Raw genomic sequence first — 19,288 nt, 5'->3', positions numbered from 1 at the left:
TTTTGAAGAAAAGAGATTGCACCAACGTTCTGGTTGCCTACGTACCTAGTGAGGAATCCGGAAGCAAGTCTCTTAAAAGCGTAGTTCTAGAGGCTACAGAAGCCTCCATATATATAGCAATCTCCTGCCTTGGCGGCCAAAAAAGTGATTCTTGGAGATTGCCTTCATTGACGAATCCTAGCATGATTCTACTTCTAAAATAGGATCATTCCCCAAGATTTCATTCTATCCTTGCGCAAAATCTCATCGGATTGCATTAGAGTTTCTCGCCTCTGCGAATCAGGTTACTGGATTGGAGTGATCCGGATTGATTGGGTCCATGAACTTGGGCAACCCAGATGGGCCCTGGACCTGTTGTGAATTTTGACGGACTAGAGAACCAGATGATCCAAAGCGTTTTTGACCGCTATCAGACTGGTCCGCCGCTCATCCCACACCCGGTCCATGATTCGAGTACACTTTGGACCGGAAATATGATGTAAGGTACACACAATTATCACACTAACTTATTCCTAATTGAGCTAGAGGGCTTTTATTAGATATTGCGGGGTTTATGAAGTGGTTTAGAAGGAATGGAAGGGATAACAAAATAATGAGTATTAGAAAATAGGGTCTTCAAATAAATTTTACTAGAGAAAACCTAGTCTTCTTATGTTTCAAAACTATTCCATACTTTGCCCATTTTGGCTTTTCTATTCCATTTGATTTCATTTTAGGAGTTTATAACATTTTTTTTTTATGGAATTTACTTTTTCTTGGTTTTGAGACAGCTAACTAGATTCATCAATCGTGCGCCAAGTGACAGAATAAATTTTTGTATTTGTATAGGTCTTTCTCTTCTCTTTTATGCTCTTCATCATATTTCTCATCCTATTTCTCAAACTCATAAGATAGGTGGGATAAGAAATAAGGGTGAACAATGAAATGGCTAATATAAAGGCTCAACGGAGAAAAATAGAGAGAATATTTTTTTTTTGGTTATTATTATTTTATTTGGCTATATCAGTCCAAATAATTATTAAGTTCTCGCCTAGAATTATTTGGCTATATCTTATTCTAGCCCCTTTTGTGTGAGAGTCATAATTACTGAAGTGCCCTTTTTAATTGAATATTGCATATCTTTAGAATCTTATTAATCCCATAATATTTATAGTAACTAAACTAAATATCAAATATTAAACTTACAATTCATAATTTCTGTTTCGAATCACAATCTAAGAAACCCTAACATATAACAAAAACCATAATGAAGTTGTAAAGTTTAATTACAAAAAGAATATGAAAAGAAATTAAAAAGAAATGAAATTTACCCGATGAAAACAACTATGAGAATGATGGAATTGAAGTTCAATGATTAATGATTAGCTTTGAGTCGGTGTTGGTGGTGTTTGAGTTATAAGGTTTTTGAGAGCCGCCTCTAAGTTTTGGTGTTTTGGAATGTGTTTTTAACTTTTGAGATCATGTAGCTATTTTTTAGGATTTTACCTTGTAAGTTAATATGTTTATGGGCCTGGGTATTGTTTTTGGATCATATATGATACTAGCATCATACACGTGCTCGCGCACGTTGTATTAGACAGATAGATTCTAACATTCGTTACCAAAGCTTAACCTGTACATGTTTCGATTATTGTATTTTGAATGGAAAGGTTTTAGACTTGAGAACCGCATGGTTTGGAGAGAATGTAGAGATGAACCTGGGAAGCTTCTTGTGGTACCGCAATAGAGTAAAAGTACTAATTGAGAACAATCACACAGCTGATCATGCACCATGCACGGATTGACTAAATAGCACATTGTCGTCATTCCATTTAAACAATGTTTTAGTATAAAGCTACACATTTATTGCAGAAAAGAAGGGGAAGAAAAATAGTTCTCAAATAGTTCAATTAGTAGCACTTATTGTATTCACTGAGGTAGGGGGCAACAAATTAAAAGATGCATACTTCACGGACAAAGGTTCGATTAGAGCATGCACTGCTTATCAGAAGTAGTTGGCATGAAGCTGTGATTTCAAATGAATACCGTGCTCAAAGTATTGCTTGAATAGCACTTAGATGTACTTAGATTTTGCACGGCTTACAAAGGCACCAAGGAGCGCCAAAGAAACCAGAGCAATAGATCAGTAGTGATTCTAGTAGCGTCAAGAGTATCAGTTCTCTCTCGGATCAGGTGGCTATTACCAACCACATCAACAATGGTGAAAATCAGAATAATGACAGCTTTGTACCCCAATGCAAGGCCTAAAATAACGTTAGTAGCAGCTCCAGTTCTGCAGGAATCAGCAACATCTAGCACGGGGCTGCAACAGAATAACGAAAAATAAGAGTTGATATAAGACGGATCAAGAAATAATAGAGAATATAGAAAAGTTTATTAGAATAGAAAACCTGTATGCATTGCTAGTAGAGTACTCAATCACGAAGTCAATGACCGAGATTACCCATAGACCAATGGCAACACAAAAAAATAGTTCCCTGCAAAGAAGATCAATTTAATGCACCATGCCTAATTTTTGACATACCATGTGACATGTAAAGTAACTTACCAATTTTTCACAAATATCTGCTCCCCAAAATCAAAAATTGTAAAGGATGATGTAATGAATTGCTTCTTCAATGCAGGCTCAATTTCCTTGACAACATTGATTTCAAATATATCGGCTGCAAAAAAGGGTGGTGATCAGACTGACAATAATACCCATGGAGTTGATGAGTAATGGATACATAATGACAGTGAACTGATGGTTGAATCCATAGGAGAAGATGGAGGCAACAACCAAAGTAGCATAGGAGGCCTCAACATATGAGCCAAAAAGGTCGGAACCTGATAAGAGCCCAAAACTGTAGTTTTAACCCTGTAACAGTCATACTTTTAGAACAATTATGTGAGTAATAATTAAGAGTTAATACTGATTACGTGTTTTTATGCATTTCAGGTTTCAAAGTCCATTATGTGCAGAAATGTACCACTTTAGCGAGATAAAGGAGCAAGGGTCGATTACTAAGGAGTTCCGTGATTAAAGGCCAAGATTCAAGAAGACAAAGCCTTTCTAAAGCTCGGTCAAAAGCTGAAAAGTCGCCGGGCGTAAAATAAAGACAATAAGTCGTGAGAACTTTCCAAGGTCGTATCTTTGGACTCAGACCTCGGAATGGGGCCTACCTTACGTCAAACCGACTGGCTCGAAAAGAGCTTTCCAATGGTCCAAGCCTTGACCCAATCAGAGGAGAAGAAGTGGACGAAAAGTCTGTTGAAGCCAACTGCAGATGAAGAGGCCTTTTTGGACTGAAAATATTGGGTTTTGGGCCTGTTTCTCTGGCCCAAAACATGGCTCCAAGCCCATGCACGATTTTTAGATCTGAAAGTATAAAAACCAAAGCTTAGCTCTTTGTTAATGGTAGCTAGTTAGACCTAAAACAATATAGATAATTCTAGATCTAGTTTCCAGTATTTTAATTAAGTTGTAGTTCCATTTTCAATTCTTGTTTTAGATTAAGTCTTTGAATCATTGTTCTTGATTGATTAGATAAATAAAATAGTTATTTTGTCAATTTCGATTTTTGTCATCTCAATTTATAGATCTAGTTTTAATTCTTGTTGATTATCATTTAAGTAGTTTAAGTAGATTGAAACATTGTTAGTTAATTTAGTTAAGTTAGAATTTTAATATGATGTGTAGTTATAATTCAATGGGAAATTATGGTTTGATGACTCAAAGGCTAAAACCTCCATTAGAGGGTTGATGAAGCCTTGACGAAAATAGTGGTATAGTGTAGAAGCATTGTAGAATCTATTCCAATCTAGGCGGTCGTGATTAAGCCATGAGAATGGGTGGATGACCTCATATGCTAGTTAGTATTAGGTAGAAATGCCATGAACACTAGGGATTAGAACTCGAATTCTTGCCGTAAGAACGTAAGAATCGAGATACAAGAATCTATACTAGGTTATTAAGTTGGATTCGAGGTGGATTCAATTCCCCTCTAATCATTTATCTAGATTCAAAAACAATCATATTTCCATAGCATTCGTAGTTAAATTCAACATAATCAATTTCATATAGGTATCGTAGTATAACACCCTTCGTAAAGCTTTCATTGGACTTAAGACCGAATAATTAGATTAGAAAACACTCCATGCTAGAGAACTAGGAGTGGAACGAATTTGTTACTCCACTCTATTTCGATAGAATTGAGAGTAGAATCTTTGATAAACATAGACACGTAAGATAGTTTTAGTTTACTTACGTTTTGAGTTTTATCGTTCATTTCGTAGGTAGACTATTCAATTTTATGTTTTATCAAATGGAGCCGCTGCCATCTTAGTTGCACTTTAGCATTGTTTTCATAGTAGAATTAGTCATTTTTAAGTCCCATTAAACCCACCCACCCTTGTTTGATTCATACTGTGGTTATTCGTTTCAGCGTTGAAAATTCCGCGACAAAATTACATCGGCCGACCGCTTATAAAGCGCTAAGGCTGCGCTATAGCTGGAAACACGACCGACCGCCCTCATACGATAGCGACCCGCGCTAACTTACTGGAACACGGGTGGCAGCATTCTATGAGAGCGCACCTGCGCTTCCTAAGCAAAATTTTGCGGATTTCTACAGGTTTGTTTCGAACTTCGATTTTTAAGTTTTTCAGTGTTCTAACTTGTTATTTACATCGAACACGTAAACAAGGCGCTATTCATAAAAGCGAAGCAAGGGCGCTATCAGGTATTCCTTTCTTCCATAACTTCGCATCTCCGGTTAGAGGTTCATACTACTAATATATCAAGATTGTTTGGATTGTTGTCGTGTTTAGACTTAGACTTGCATGAGATTAAGGATGCAGTGGGAGAAAAACACGAGCGTAATTAACCGTCAACGTCAACAAACAAATCTATCGAGTATACCAATCACTACACCTCTAACTACTATCCCACCAACCACATCGACATAATGGTGAAGAAAAGACTCCTCTCTCAGACTTTTACAAAGCCTTCGGCGATAGCCCTAAATCTTGCATCGTTTAGCGGACCGATTGGGGGGATTTTGAATTCCCCAAACATATTTAATTTGTTATCCGTTTTCCATGGTTTAGACCATGAAAAACCTTATCAACATCGTAGGATTGAACAAGTCCTTACAACATTCCATCATCCTACGGTTGGTGCGAACAAATTAAACCGGGGTATTTCCCTTCCTTAGCCCGATAAGGCGTCTTGGTTAAGCGCCCAAAGCCTAACTCTCGTGGACTCGTGGGCTAAACTTGTTCACCTGTTTATGGAACATTTTACCCACCCCTAAAAGACGGATGAGATGCTTTTCAAGATTCATTTTTCCGACAAAATCCTCATGAATCGTTTTTAGAGGCTGGGAATCGTTTCACCGATCCGCTTATTGAGTGTCCACACCATAACCTAGCAAAAGACACGTTAGTTAGGTGCCTTTTTCAAAGAACTTCAACATCACCATAAAGAAGTCCTTGACATAATGAATGCGGGTAGTTTCCTAAGTAAAGGGAGCCCGGAGGCTTACAAATTTTAGAAGATCAAACTAAACGTAATAACAATTGGGTAGTAGTGATGATATCCCCGTCTTTGTTAGTTCTTCTTCAACAGTTAAGGCCGCCCGGTATGTTTGAGATGAAACCCGATCTAGAACTAAAAATTTAATCGAATCTCTAACTAAAAGGTTGAGGCTATTTACGTGCAACAAAAGCCTATCCCCATCATGAATGTTAACTCCAACCCATGTAATGCCCTGTTTGAGTCCACGAAGCACCCTGAATCTATTGTCCTCTCAAGCCTATGAACAACAACAATTAGAGCAAGATAATGTTTACTCCATTAATAACTATCCTATTCCTAATGCCCCATGGAGACAACATCCGACTTTAGTTGGCGAAACAATCAACAAGTTTCACCTCCGTGGTGCAATAACCAAAATGTTAAAGTGTTTAACAACTATAATCAAGCTCCACCTAGGCAAGGCCGGGGACTAAGTCGGGGAAGTTATAATAATTATAACAACCAAGTGCAACCACGACAAGGTTTAGCACAAGGGGTCGTGGTAATTATAATAGTTATAATACCAATAGAGGTATCGTTCAGATTAACAATAGTAACTATCACAACCCACCCATAAATAATCAACGTGAGATAGTTCGGTCGCACCACACTGTGACTACTACACAATCACATTCGGATCATTATAGGCGCCTTTATACGGGTTACCCAACAACTTTTCCAATCAATGACTCAATCAAACCAACGGATCTTACAATCCATAAATCGGGGCATACAACAGTTAGCCCAAGAGAAAGCCCAACCAAAAGGCGTGTTTCGGGATGCGATACCCAACCCTAAAATAACAAACACGGCCTTTGAGGTAAGCGGTAATACTAGTGCGGAAACGACAATAGTAGGGCGACCTGAATGCCATCACCACTCTCCGTTACGGAAGAGTGGTTGATAACAAAGTAACTATGCCTATAGTTACCCCCAAGATACTCACACCGGATATCGAACTAGATACGAAGTAGAAACGAAGAGCCTACCCTTTGTAGAGGTACCCGGTTAAACAACAAACTAAGAAACGTAGAAAGCCAAGGTAACACATCAAGTCGAGCCATACGCTAAATATAGAAGCGAAACCACCATTCCCTCAAAAATTAGCCATGCTAACCGGGGATACAAACTTTGAGGAGATTAGGAACGTTTTCAAAAATCTAACGATAAACCTTCCTTTTTTAGAAGCTATTAAAAGCTACCTAATCGCGCTTAAGTTTCTTAAAGAGTTGTGCACTACTAGGCGAAGACCAACATATACCTAAAGGCGCCTTTCTACTGAACAATTCCCAACTTTATCCGAAAATAATGGAATTGTTAAGTACAAGGACCCAATTAGATCCCTATCATCAAATGCACCTTAGGAGATTCCCACGGACGACCGCTTTATTAGACGGGGGCTTAGTGTTAACTTACTCCCGTGACATTTGTATAAACAAATAGGTCTATGTGAAATGCAACCTACAAAAATAACGTTGCAATTAGCGGACCAGTCAATTAAGTATCCTAAGGGTGTAGTGGAAAACGTGCTTGTTAAGGTTCGGGGATTTTTTACTATCCCTACTGATTTTGTTATCCTCGTCTGGAAAGTCGCTAATAACTCGTTACCGATCATCTTAGGGCCCCTTCTTATGGCCGCCAACGCACTTATAAATTGCCGCGATGGTAAGATGTCCTTATCTTTTGGCCATCTTACAGTTGAGGTAAATGTTTTTAAAATGATAAAACAATTACCAGATTCGTCTATAGATGGGGAGGTTAGCATGATCGAGAGCTTAGCTCAAGATTATTTTAACAACACGTTTCCTGAAAACAATATGCACAAATTCCTTTCTTTTGGAACTTCAGATTTTGTAAATGACTCCTACTTAGAGGAAGTCAACACCATCCTTGAGTCCACACCAATTGTAGACCCTTCGGTTGTTCCACATATTGAGTATGAAGACTTGCTACCTAAGCAAGTATTCATTATGCAAAATGAGGACCCCGACGAAACATCTATTGATTTTCCTTCCACCCCAGTGCTTAAACCTCTTCCCCCGGAGTTAAAATATATTCAACTGGATCGGATGGTAGTCATCGGTAAATATATCTTCTCTGTTATCTAAGAATGAAGAGACACCTTTAATCCGGGTGATTAGGGAACATCGGTCGGCGATTGGTTGGTCCCTAGCCGACATTTAAGGGAATTGACCCTAATATTTGCACTCATCATATCCATTTGGAGGATAAGCGAAGACTTTCGCGAACCTCAGCGTCGCTTGAACCCAGCCATATAAAGAGGTGGTTAGGGAAGAAGTCTTACGATTACTTCGATCGCGGGTATCATATACCCAATCTCGATAGCGAATGGGTAAGCCCCATTCATGTAGTTCCTAAGAAATCGGGGAGTTACCATGGTGCGTAGCGGGAAGGGTGACTATGTTGTCACCAAGGCCCTATGAAATGGAGGATCTATATTGATTCAGACGCGTTTAAATGCTATGACCACGAAAAGGATCACTTTCCTTACCTTTTATAGATCAAATGCTTGAGCGCCTAGCTGGTCATGCTTTTATTGTTTTACGGATGGCTACTCGGGCTATTTTCAGATTATTATTGATATTGATGACCAAGAAAAGACTACCTTCACATGTCCCTTTGGAGCGTATGCCTATAAATGAATGCCTTTTGGCCTTTGTAATGCTCTGGAACCTTCCAAATGTGATTGTAGTGACATGGTAGAAGCTTTATGGAAGTTTTCATGGATGATATTTCTATCTATGGAGACTCCTTCCTGGACTGTTTGTCTAACTTTGTCTAAGGTTTTGACACGGTGTGAAGAAAAGAGCCTCGTTTTAAAGCGGGAAAAGTGTCATTTCATGGTGAAAAAAGGGCATAGTACTAGGTCACATTGTATCTAGTGATGGCATCGAAGTAGATAAGGCCAAACTAGATAAGATAGCGACTCTCTACCTAAACCACGGACTCTACTATTAGAGCGGTTTATTAAAGACTTTCGAAAAAATAGCTAGGCGTTAACTAATGCTTTTGAAGGATGCAATCTTTGATTTTAATTTTAAGCGTAGCGGGCTTTTGAAACTTTAAAAGCGCCCTAACCTCTGCACCAATTATACTGACCTCGATTGGTCTAAACCTTTCGAACTCATGTGTGATGCTAGTGATTATGCGGTTAGTGCAGTCTTGGGACAAAAACTAGATAATAAGTCCCATTGTTATTTATTATGCTAGTAAGTAAAAACGATGCTCAACGGAATTATTCAAACTGACGAAAAGAATTCTTAGGCTGTCATTTATGCTTTAGATAAGTTTAGGTCCTTATTTGGTTGGTTCTAAAACTTTAGTTTACACGGACCATGCGATTTCTTAAGTACCTTCTTGCAAAGAAGGATGCTAAGCGAGATTAATCCGATGGATCCTTCTCTGCAAAGAGTTCACATTAGAAATAAAAAGGACAAAAAGGGGTCAAAACGTAGTTGCCGACCACTTATCTAGACTCACAAACGACGGCGATCGGGCGATTCGAGTCCATACCGGACTCTTTTCCTAATGAGCATCGTATCGCGATTTTTTCAACACCATGGTATCTTTCGACATTGTAAATTATTTAGCGGCTGATGTTATGCCTTATAATTGGTCAAGAAATGAAGCGTAAGAAGTTCTTGGCGAGTTAAGTTATACTCTTGGGATGAGCCATACCTTTTAAGTATTGTGCGGATGAGATTATTAGATCGTTGTATTCCCGGTGGGAATACAATGAAGTTCTATCGTTCTGCCATGACAAAAGTGTGGTGGCCATTTTAGTGGGATGAAAACAGCCGCTAAAAGTGCTTCAATGTGGATTTTATTGGCCTACCCTTTTTAAGGATGCCCAAGTGCATTGCAAGACGTGTATTCCTTGCCAACAACTTGGGCGAATCACGAAACGTAATATGATGCCATTAAATCCAATCTTAATAGTAGAAATTTTTGACGTTTGGGGCATTGATTTCATGGGTCCTTTCCCTGTTTCCCACAGTTTCATTTATATTTTAGTTGTCGTGGACTACGTGTCTAAATGGATAGAGGCCCTAGCTTGCCGTAGCAATGATCATAAGACCGTTGTATTTTTTATTAAAGAATATATTTTCTGTCGGTTTGGCATTCCTAAAGCCATCATTAGTGATGGTGGAACACATTTTGCAACGGAGTTGTTGCATCCCTAGAAAAAAATGTATGGAGTTACACACAAAGTAGCAACTCCGTATCATCCACAAACTAGCGGACAAGTAGAAGTTTCTAATAGGGAAATCAAAAGATTTTAGAAACAAGCGTAAACCCCGATAGGAAAACCGGCCGAAGCGTCTATCGGATGCCTTATGGGGATATAGAACTGCTTTCAAAACTCTATAGGTATGTCTCCCTTTAGACTTGTATTTGGGAAACCATGTCATTGCTGTTGAATTAGAGCACCGTGCTCGTGGGCTATAAAAGCCTTAACTTCAATATTAATGAGGCAGGTGTCAAACGCAAGTTGCAATTGAATGAGCTTGAAGAAATCCGTAGCGATTCTTTACGATCTCGCGCGAAGGATGATAAAGCTAACATGAAGCGTGTTCATGATAAGGAAATCTTGGCGCAAAGAGTTTGTAGTCGGTCAAAAGGTCTTGCTTTACAACTCCCCGCATCTACATATTTTCCCGGAAAACTAAAAACCCGTTAGTGCGGCCCTTTTACAGTTCTTGAAGTCACTTACTACGGAAATCACCTTGGTAAATCCAAATGACAACAGTACCTTTGAAGTTAATAGTCAACGGTTAAAACATTTTCACGAACTTCTGTCCCCTGATGTAGAGGAAGTCCTTTTGCAGGACCCTGTCTATGAGGATTGACCTTTGTCATTGGTGTACTTCCTTTCACTTCCATATAGTGGTAAGTGCACCATTCAGGTAACGGGCCCTCCCTATGGAGTGTGTGGCTGTAAGTACCGGATCCTAAGTCCACGGTTAACATAATTCACGTTTTCCACTTTTGCATGTTTTCTCGGTTTTTTAGTCATGCTCCTCTAAGGGGTGAATTATGTATTTATTGTTTTTCGTTTTTCTTATAATAAACTAATAAAAATAAAATAAAAATAAAATAAATAATAATAGAAAATTCTTAATCATAGAAATAGCAATCCAACAAGTTTTGGGAATCTGACTTTAAACGACCCGCGTTAGAACAAATTTTGTGTTTAAAAATTTGTTTGTGGGTGGGCAATCGGTCTCTCCATTTGGATTGTTCGAACTTTCCATTGGTGTTGCTTAGGCCCATTACTTGTAGTTCAATTGGGTTGGCGTAATCTAAACTTAGAATTCCTTCGTTCGCATAACTTAGGTCACACACGCACTTCGAGGCGTTTTTCCACCCTTTTATACGTTACCCATGGTTGGAATTGAGTGTTTTATGGATCATTAGATTGGAAATTCTCTACTAATCATTTCCATAACTCATTCGCCAAAATCGGGCCAGTAACGAAGCGGCAAATTGAGTTTGAAATTGCGCGAAAAATCGGAAAATTTAGGAATTCAAACTGGGCTTGGGCCCAAACCGCGACGCATCACGTGCGCTCTTTCCTTCCCAAAAAAAAAAAACGCGACGGTTTCTTTATTTTTAGTCAATACAGCCGGTTATCAAGGTAAAACAAACCTTAAACACCAGAAATAAAATTAAAAAAAAAAAAAAAAAAAAAAAAAAGAGAGAGAAGGAAACCTAACTACACCCACACCAAGATAATCAAATCCAACTAAAATCTTACTTAAACCATTAATACCACCACCCCAACTCCGAAAAACAACCACCAATTCAAATAACCACCGCCGCCACCGTTGTTTTAGTTGTTTTTCTTCAAACTCGCCTCCCCCACAGTCTACAAACCCATTAGTTGTCTCAGAAATTTCAATGGCGCTACGACGAAGAATTTTGCCGGAGCACGCGTTTGAGTCCGACAGCTTCGCGCCATTTTACGACGCGGAAATGATTAGGAGGCATTGGAACGGACTGTGGTACTCGACTGAGGCGTTCTATCACCATGATTTGGTAGAACAGTTTTATAAGAAGCGAGAATTGGAGGGGGATAGGATTTTCATAAAGGTAGCAGGAACGAGGAGGAAATAAGCAGAGGCGGTTGTCGAATGAACTGTTAGGAATTACGCTTTTGAAAGCAACTCGTAACGACAATTCAGGAATCCGGTGATTCTCGAGTTCCCGCTTTGATGAAGGATAATGTCGTGGAGGGTGAATGCAATCCGACATCTCATTCGTCCGCTGACCAACTCCGAGAACTAATCAACCGGGTCAGAGCTCGGTGGATTGGTAGGAACGCCCTCGGAAAGACAAAGTCAGTGATATCGGCCTGCAATGTCTGCACATTCTCTAGATTTTGCAAACAAATAAGTATAATTTCTGCATCCTTGATTTAATGTTTAATGTGATTCGAGGAGTGGGGAAGAGCTTGGCGCCTCTTCCCGTATTGATCACTAAGATCATGCTCTCCTTTAGAGCTGTCGCAAGATCTGCTCCTATTAAGATCAAATTGCATTCTAATGCAAGTATCTATACGGATTGCATCCAAGAGACTTGGCCGTTGTCTGAAGAAAAAATGGATGAGTCGGAGGATGAAAGGGAGGATATGACATGTCTGGATGACGATGCATTAGATAAATGTAGTTCTAATTTAGAACGATGCAAGTATTGCAAACCGCCTTGCGTTGTGTTTATGGTATTTGTGAAGATATTCGAGATAGACAGATTGTAATTCAAAGAAGCAAACGAACCTTCGACGAGACTTGAAATGCTCGGGCGGGTTCAGGGCGATATCCCTGTCTAACATGGAGACTATCCACGGCATCAACAAGCCCAAGATGCGATACTCGGTTGAGATGGAAGCACGGCGGCGCTTGTTCGAATAGAGATGCTACGACGCATGCCACCCGTGGAGGACTCGGTTTCAGCCGTCCCATTGTGCATGAGTCGTTGCGAAGGCGACGGATGGTTCAAGCCATTCTCCATCCCAGGGCCAATCTCCATCTCAGGGTCCATCTTCATCACACAACTAGGTGTTCACCATCAGTTGTGTTCGCTGTTATTTCATGGTTTTGATTGTTTTATTAGTTGAATTTTAATTAAGTAGTTAAATTTAAATATTAATGTGTTGTTTTAATTAAGTAGTTAATTTCGAGTACTGCTTGTTTTTATCATTAATCCCACCTTCCCGACTTGTTTGGGGGTGGTAATATTTATAACGAGCATAATTCGTTATATGATCATCCGCGGTAAAGTAGTCTTGAAGGAAAGGTTGATAATTTGGCCGATATCGGCATATCTATGATTTGTGTGGTGGTAGCATGAAATGTAGAAGAGTTTAGAAGTTACTATTCTAAATCCATTATGAAAGATACCAGGATTTTTAGAAAATCACGAAAATGGGTTGTTTCCGTTTTCGGGTTTGGAATTTTTCTATTTCCGGGAATTGCCTTAACACAATTTGGGAACTTGCCAATTCGTTTTGGAAGCTCAAAACCTATTTAAACTCCCTTCATTCTACACTAACAAACCACACAACACCCCACCATCATCCCGCACCTTTCACTCCAAGCTTTTCCTTCTTTTTCTTCCAAATTTCGTTTCAAAGACGCGTCGAGGCGCTGCGCTTTGTACACTTTCCCAAATTTTAGTTAAGCGACCAGCGCCCTCCTTGATGTAAGCCCAAAACACTGTAATTTAAAACCCACGAAGCGACCACCGCCTCTATGTGAGCGAACCCGCTACCTATACTGTTAACGGAAAATTCCAATTTTTGAGGGTCATCCCGGGATTTTTGAACCGTTGTTCAAAGAGAGTTAAGATGACATCTCCTATAGTCATACCGAACAGTCTTCGAAGATGTGTTGGGCACCGAGACCTATGGACATTGGTTCCGGCCACGGGATCCTGCGATTAGGATGGCGTCATCTACGGTAAGTGATGGCGATTCATATTCACCACAAACTCGCTTATTTCTACGACCATGTTAAATTCTATTGTAATCGGGATGGAGAACAAGAATTCTCCGTCGTAGTCGAAGACACGACACATCAATTCGATAAAAAATGTGGTTGCTTTAGTTTCGTGGATTACCAATACCGATCCTCGTTCACACATGGGCATATATGACCGATAATGCATATCTTTATTATTATACATATTTCCATGAGTATTATGGGGGAGGGGGTATTTCGAGTAATGGACCGAGGGCTTATATAGCATTGCCCTTGGTAGCCTTTCCCCCTAAACATAGGCACCACCATGTTATTCATCCCGATGAATATTTTGGGGAATGGCGGTTCATTTCGCAAAACGGTATTCTTTGGTGACATTTTCCTCGCTTTAGGCGAGGGATGTCGCCGATATGACATTCCCCGAAGTTTTAGTCGCTAGTCTTAAGAGAGCCCAAACCATGAGGCGTAAGTATCTTCTTATGCCCGTGTTGGTAAGCCGCATCATGCATAGTTGTTTACTGTGATACGTGCACAATTCACGATTGGAAAAGGGTTGAAGTCATGAGACCCACCAATTGGGGTGGTTCGCTCATTGCGAATAATGACTTGGCGGGATGGCGGTGCCTTTAATTGGTCGCCTGCGTACATCCCATCGACATAATAACACTTAACAGGTTAGCATTAGTAGATGATAAATGGCGGCAAGCTTGGCAAGTTATAATGGACTGGCAGGATGCGAAGGAACCTCATCTCTTTACTGAGGAGGAGGACATTTAAGCGGGAGATAAGGTAAGTTTTTAGTTTTGTTATTGTCCGCTTATGTCCCAAGCATATTTAATTCTTAACCCCATAATGGGTGGAACTCTTATAGAGTTGCGCCGAGTTTTATTTCCTATATTAGTAACGCTCTAACTTTGTTTTGCGATGATGTTCTGAATTTCACACGCGTTTCAATGGTATTTTTCCTACCCTCTTTATTTACAATACTTTGAGGACAAAGCATGCTTCTTGTTTGGGGGCATAGAAACACGTGTAATTAAGGCATCTGATTAGGATATAGATATGTATAATATGCATTGTTTTCTAGTTAAAGTTTCAAAAATTTCAAAATATAAATAAATAAGTTTATGCTATACACTTAGGAATATTGGTATTGCTTTCTTTCTCTATGCTCTTAACAATCTAGAAGTCTCAATGAGCTTTTGCATCGAGAATAATTGTTAGAAACTTAGGTTAATATGTAGGTAATAATCTTTGCATCTATCTATAAATATATTACATGAGTATCTATGATTGTTAGCAAGATAAGTTTACTGAAATCTAGGCTAGAGTACTTATTCTACAAATCTGTGAGAATATAGCCTAAAGCCTTATATGAAATAAACATTTGAGAAATGACACAAAGGGAGAAGTAAAATCGGATAGAGAAATCACACGTCCACTTGCTTGATCACTATGTCATATCCTAAGCGAGAATTTAGGCCCTCTTTGGATCGATATAGCCAGAAATTCAAACCTATTAATTATTTTCCGCTAGTCGCCCCTCTGAGCCTTTCTTTAGCCTTTCATAACCCACAAATCCTTTACCCTGTTACAAAAACAAAACAAAATAAAAAAAAATAAAAAAATAAAAAAAAATAAAATAAAAAAAAAAAAAAAAACGGTGTAAACAAAAGTTAGTTAATTGCTTCAGAAAATAAAGATAAGAAGTTCCCATCCAAAGAAAAGAAAAATAAAAATAGAAATAAAATAAAAACTCCAAAAAAAATAGAATAAAAGGAGTCAAAAGCCAAAGAAAAAGAAAAAGAAAATATATGGCTAAGGATGGAAACAAAGTGTAGAAGCAAAAGTAAATAATAAGGTTTTCTTTAAGTTACATAATATGAAGACTCTACTATCTCAGACTTGTCCTTTTGAATATCCATTTCCTTCTTTCTTAAACCATCTCCTAATCCCCGCAACACCTAATAAAGACCTCTAGCTCAATTAGGAATAGGTTAGTGTGATAGTAAATGGCAGATGTGTTTGATCGACTCCGGCTTCCTTGTTGTCATTGAGATTGTAAGGTAAAGTGTGCCCATCGCACACTAGAGTATGAAAACTTGAGGAAAAATCGAGTGGTTTTCGCCTTAACATTTTATGTGAGGACCTACTTAAGGACGTTATTCCGAGTTTCAGAAACGAGCCTGCTAGGCATTTCATAGTATTACTCATAGTATTTATATTTGTATCATAGATGATTGATTATTATGCATATATTAGCTTAGGTTTTTGACTTGGTTATTCTTATTCATTTTGCTAGTGAGATGTATAGATAGTTGGGACATGAATGAGGAAACAATAGTTTTATTTCTTAGTCGTTATAGTATAGATGAAGTTTGTGAGTACCTTCACTGGAAAACTCTCATGAGGCTATAACTCGTCCACTAGGGAATTCCTAGTGGTTTAAGGCCTTGTTGCATATATGGTCAATGCAATCGCACTTTTGAAAACGAAAGTAGATAAAACTCCATTTTTGGTCACTTATTCTAATTTCTCATCTTTGCTTGAGGACAAGCAAAATGCTGTTTGGGGGTTGTTTGATAAGAGCCCAAAACTGTAGTTTTAACCAGAATAACAGTCATACTTTTAGACCAATTATGTGAGTAATAATTAAGAGTTAACACTGATTACGTGTTTTTATGCATTTCAGGTTTCAAAGTCCATTATGTGCAGAAATGTGCCACTTTAGCGAGATAAAGGAGCAAGGGTTGGTTACTAAGGAGTTTCGTGATTAAAGGCCAAGATTCAAGAAGACAAAGCCTTTCTAAAGCCCGGTCAAAAGCTGAAAAGTCGGGCGTGGCGAAAACAAAGACACAAGTCGTGAGAACTTCTGAAGGCCGTATCTTTGGACTCAGACCTCGGAATGGGACCTACCTTACGTCAAAACGACCGGCTAGGAAAGAGCTTTTCAATGGTTCAAGCCTTGACCCAATCAGAGGAGCATAAGTGGACGAAAAGTCTATTGAAGCCAACTGCAGCTGAATAGGCCTTTTTGGACTGAAAATATTGGGTTTTGGGCCTGTTTCTCTGGCCCAAAACATGGCTCCAAGCCCATGCACGATTTTTGGATCTGAAAATATAAAAACCAAAGCTTAGCTCTTTGTTAATGGTAGCTAGTTAGACCTAAAACAATATAGATAATTCTAGATCTAGTTTCCAGTATTTTAATTAAGTTGTAGTTCCATTTTCAATTCTTGTTTTAGATTAAGTCTTTGAATCATTGTTCTTGATTGATTAGATAAATAAAATAGTTATTTTGTCAATTTCGATTTTTGTCATCTCAATTTATAGATCTAGTTTTAATTCTTGTTAATTATCATTTCGTAGTTTAAGTAGATTGAAACATTGTTAATTAATTTAGTTAAGTTAGAATTTTAATATGATGTGTAGTTATAATTCAATGGGAAATGATGGTTTGATGACTCAAGGCTAAAACCTCCATTAGGGGTTGATGAAGCCTTTGATTTAAAACTTAGTGGTATAGTGTAGAAGCATTGTAGAATCTATTCCAATCTAGAAGGTCGTGATTCGCCATGAGAATGGGTGGACGACCTCACATGCTAGTTAGTATTCGGTAGAAATGCCATGAACACTAGGGATTAGAACTCGAATTCTTGCCGTAAGAACGTAAGAATCGAGATACAAGAATCTATACTAGGTTATTAAGTTGGATTCGAGGTGGATTCAATTTCCCTCTAATCCTTTATCTAGATTCAAAAACAATCATATTTCCATAGCATTCGTAGTTAAATTCAACATAATCAATTTCATATAGGTATCGTAGTATAACACCCTTCGTAAAGCTCTCATTAGACTTAAGACCGACTAATTAGATTAGAAAACATTCCATGCTAGAGAACTAGGAGTGGAACGAATTTGTTACTCCACTCTATTTCGATAGAATTGAGAGTAGAAACTTTGATAAACATAGACACGTCGAATAGTTTTAGTTTACTTACGTTTTGAGTTCATCGTTCATATCGTAGGTAGATTATTTCATTTTATGTTTTATCAGAACCCATCCTAGTAATATCACCAACATTATCACCAACATTGTCAGCAATCACCTGAGCAAAAGAAAAATGAACTACACATCAAACAAATAGGCACATCAAAAAATGTAAAACACAAATGGTCAAGAATGATTTTCTCAAAGCAGGGCCTCCAAAGTACCACTAATTTGTTATTCAGAAAAACTGAAATTGGTAGCTCTAAAAAATGGTTTCTAACCATAAATGAATCACAATATTAAGCAATAACCAATTCATATCACATGAAATACATATATAATTTCAGATTGGATGGAAACCATAATGAAATTCTTCGTTGAATAGTCCAATCACATGGTTCATCATAAAAACCCAGCAAATGTTACTGAAAGATTAGGAAAATGCTTAAAATCATTTATTCAATTTTAGAATCTTACTTGATTATCAATGGATTTCAAACTATTTTCATTGTCCCTTCAAGAGCTATGGCTATGTCCCCGTTGGCAATCCGACTTCAGCTATTATATCTAGTCTAAGCACACTAACTGTAGTACTACACTCAATCCCAATTGTGGCAAAATCCAAAATCTCAACCATAGGAAAACTTTTAGATTTGAGACCTACACGTGATTAGGGACAATAGACTTTTAAGTATTACTACTTAAAAGTACGAAAAAGAAGCAATACTATAAGATTCACCAGCTAACTAATACTAACTAATAGAATTCCCACATCCAATTCCAAAGCAACAACTACTTCACGCCAAAAGAAGCTTAAATAGCTCACATGGATAGCCTAATTGTGGACAGTGACACTCTAAATTTGTGTCTATACTTAGTGAAATAGTACCTTTAACAAAGCTAAAGGCTTCTACAATCATACTCTAAGCTGAATGTTGTCTAAGACTTGATGCGCACAGGAAAGGCTTCTCTAAATAAAGCACAATTAAGAAAATGCCAATGATAAAGGCAATATGAAATAATTTTACTGATGCAAAGATTTTAAGGGAAAAAATTAATAACCTAGAAGATTTTAGAGAAAAGATTGTTGCATCATGAACCTACGATTTGCAAATTTTCATAAAAAAAAATCAAAATTAGCACCCAAGTATATTTACAAAAGAATGGGCTTAAACTCATAAATATAAGTGATGAACGGGAACTGTAAGATAGAATAGTGAAAGAAAGTAGACCCAACTAACAATTAGTGCTACTAACTGAACAGTTTCAGTTGTTGTCTATTTTGTATCTTATCAAGCACTCACTTCTGATACTGATTAAAAATCTAACAGCTTATAAAAATGATTAAACAGTTATAAATAAATGATTAAAAACAAACTCTTAAATTAGCCAATGGTTGTATACCTTAAGAGCAGATTCCCATTGATTACTCCTTATAGTTTCACGCCTTCATTGAAAGCTTCCAAAAACCAATCTCTGCCAAAGCCTAGCTAATTTCACATAAATAGCTTTCCTCTCAATGCCTTTAAGAGCAATTTTTTAGTTCTTTAACTCAACTCAATTCACCTTCTCTGAAAAGCTTCATCAATAGTAATAACATTCAATTAGAAACAACACAAATTGCAAAAAAAATTAAACAAATCCATCTGCTAAAACAAATTGCCAAAAAAAAATCGACTAAAGTACGATACAAAACACAAATAGGATTGGACAGAAAAACCCACTACAAAATTAAAACTA

This window comes from Coptis chinensis, chromosome 1, assembly GCF_015680905.1.
Source record: "Coptis chinensis isolate HL-2020 chromosome 1, ASM1568090v1, whole genome shotgun sequence".
Lineage (NCBI taxonomy): Eukaryota > Viridiplantae > Streptophyta > Magnoliopsida > Ranunculales > Ranunculaceae > Coptis > Coptis chinensis.
Note: the sequence above shows the minus strand (reverse complement) of the source record.